The 2,227-nt window shown below is 44.4% G+C and overlaps 1 non-coding gene across 1 annotated transcript; it reads left to right on the top strand.

Annotated features, from left to right (window-relative positions):
• Positions 1 to 869: 869 nt before the first annotated feature.
• LOC146771096 (small nucleolar RNA SNORA76) lies at positions 870 to 999 on the top strand. The gene has a single exon (XR_014975231.1). It is a non-coding gene; the product is annotated as a small nucleolar RNA SNORA76 (small nucleolar RNA).
• The last annotated feature ends 1,228 nt before the right edge of the window (positions 1,000 to 2,227 follow it).

Genomic DNA, 2,227 nt, shown 5'->3' on the forward strand with positions numbered 1-2,227 from the left:
TGCAAGAAAATGTTTATTTAAGGATTTAAAAAATAAACAGGTACGAGTCATAAAAAGAATCATTAAAAAGGGGAAAGACATCTTTCTAGGGGAAGCTGTACGTACATCACTGTGTCATTTGTTTTCACAATCTACTTACTCGACAAGACCTACAAACAGACAACTTTCTCACACTATCAGACACTCGCAGGCAAAACAATACAACACAAGGTGCTAGTGACAGTATGCAGATCTGCTTCCAAAATCTGGGGGCCCAAACAGTGCACAAAAGTATCATTTTGAGAAGGTAAAATCTCAATCTTGAATAAGGACACATGGATTCTACATCAGGAAGGGGCGCTTTAATAAGCAAACATCCCATCAGTTTGGTAGAATTTTAACATTCATACATTTAGGGTGAGAGGAAACATTTAGGTTTTGTCTGGGATGGGCACCGGTGAAAAGTAGGAGTACAGCCATAAGCTAAGTTTGAGGTTACTCATGTCAGTTGCATTTAGTTTCCATCCTGGAAGCACACACATTTGCTCCCAATACAAGGCAGGAGTAAATGGATCACAACATGTTTGATTGGGAGTGTATAGACAGCAGGGGTTTCTCCACCAGAATATTTGCATGTTAGAGTTACAGGTTGAAATACACGTTTAAACATGGACAATCTCTGGTCTGGACAAAAATCTGGATATGCCAATATGAGAAAAGAGAGTCCTCCCTGAAATGTACACAAATACTTGTAGGATTCTGTGGAACTTCTGACAAGTCCAACATTAGTTCCAAGCTAAAGGAGCAATGCTTACAAGAGCAAACCTTAGAGATTTCCAAATGCCCCTTCATGGATCAGGCACACAATGGGGCAGATTTATGTTGCACTTGCGCCACTTTTGCGCCGCCGTTGCGTCACTTTGTGACGCAGCAGCGGCGCAAATCCTGCGCCATGGTGCGGGGTATTTACAACGTGACGCATCTGGGAGATGCGTCACGTTGTAAAGCCCTGCGCCACATGTAGGCGTTCCAGGGCAGGTGGGGGCGTTCCGGCGCAGGAACGCCTCCTAACAGTGGCTGAGTGAAATCTACAAGATTTCACTCAGTGACTTTTAGGCCCATGCTGCGTCAAAACCCTGCGCCTGCTTGAAGCAGGCATAAGGATTGACGCAGCATTGTACAGATAGGGCCCCCCAGAACATTGCTGGAGCTGCGTCGCGCTTGCGACGCAACTCCAGCAATGCGCCACTTTTACGGCACAGATGCGTCACACATCTGTGCCGTTTTTGCCCCATGGTGCGCCGCATTATAAATGCGGCGCATCCATGGTGGCGCAGCTGTGGCGCATAATAATTGGCGCATCCCTGCTGATATGCAGGGATGCGCCAGTTAACATAAATCTGCCCCAGAGTGCGCTGCACACCTTTGCAGGGGGAAGCATGGATGAGCAGCCATGAGGAACTAGAGCAGCTTAACCACCAAGAAGGGCAAGGCATTCTCAAGACAAATTGCACATGCCTCTTCTGCATGAAGAAAAGGGATTAATAAAGCATTTCTTTGCTGAGCTTTTACGAGATAATGAGCATTCAAGAGGTGAAGACAAGTTGTTGCTCTATACACATTCTAATTGCGATTTCTTCTCTGTCTCGCTTGTTCTAAACCTAAATATAAGGCCTCAGGCATCTGCCATGATTAAGTCCCTTAGAGTGGAGAGTCCCAGCTAAATTGCTCAGCGCAATGCAGTGATGCAAAATGTAGTGCCATGCCATTGTGCAACTTTAATTCTAGTTGCCACTACTGTTATGAGCGCTCTCAAGACCACATACTTCGAGCAGTGTTTCTTTTTTTTTAAAAGGTCGTTTCTGAGCACTCTACTAAACAAACCAGAACAAAGCTGTTGATTTAAAACATAACCTGAATGTGCAGGGTTGTTGGCCACCCGTACTCCACAAACATCAGAGTGTGATTTACAGCTGACAAGTCCGAATCACAGGCAAGGTCGACTGAGCAGGTATCTTTCTGCAGTCAGTAAATGGAGTGCTATTGATTTGCTAAAAGTAGTCGTGAATAAAATCTTCTATTTATACATGGCCACTTTCACTGCTGTATAAATTAATACCTATATTTGTGTCCATATTTAGTATGAGGTTTCACCCTGGAATCAAAGCCCTGCAGGGGAACTGTACGTTTTCATTGAGAGAGCCCCTATTTTAGATTTAGTGAATCTACAGAAGAGCTGAGATATAAA

Source organism: Triturus cristatus, unplaced genomic scaffold, assembly GCF_964204655.1.
Source record: "Triturus cristatus unplaced genomic scaffold, aTriCri1.1 SCAFFOLD_1022, whole genome shotgun sequence".
Lineage (NCBI taxonomy): Eukaryota > Metazoa > Chordata > Amphibia > Caudata > Salamandridae > Triturus > Triturus cristatus.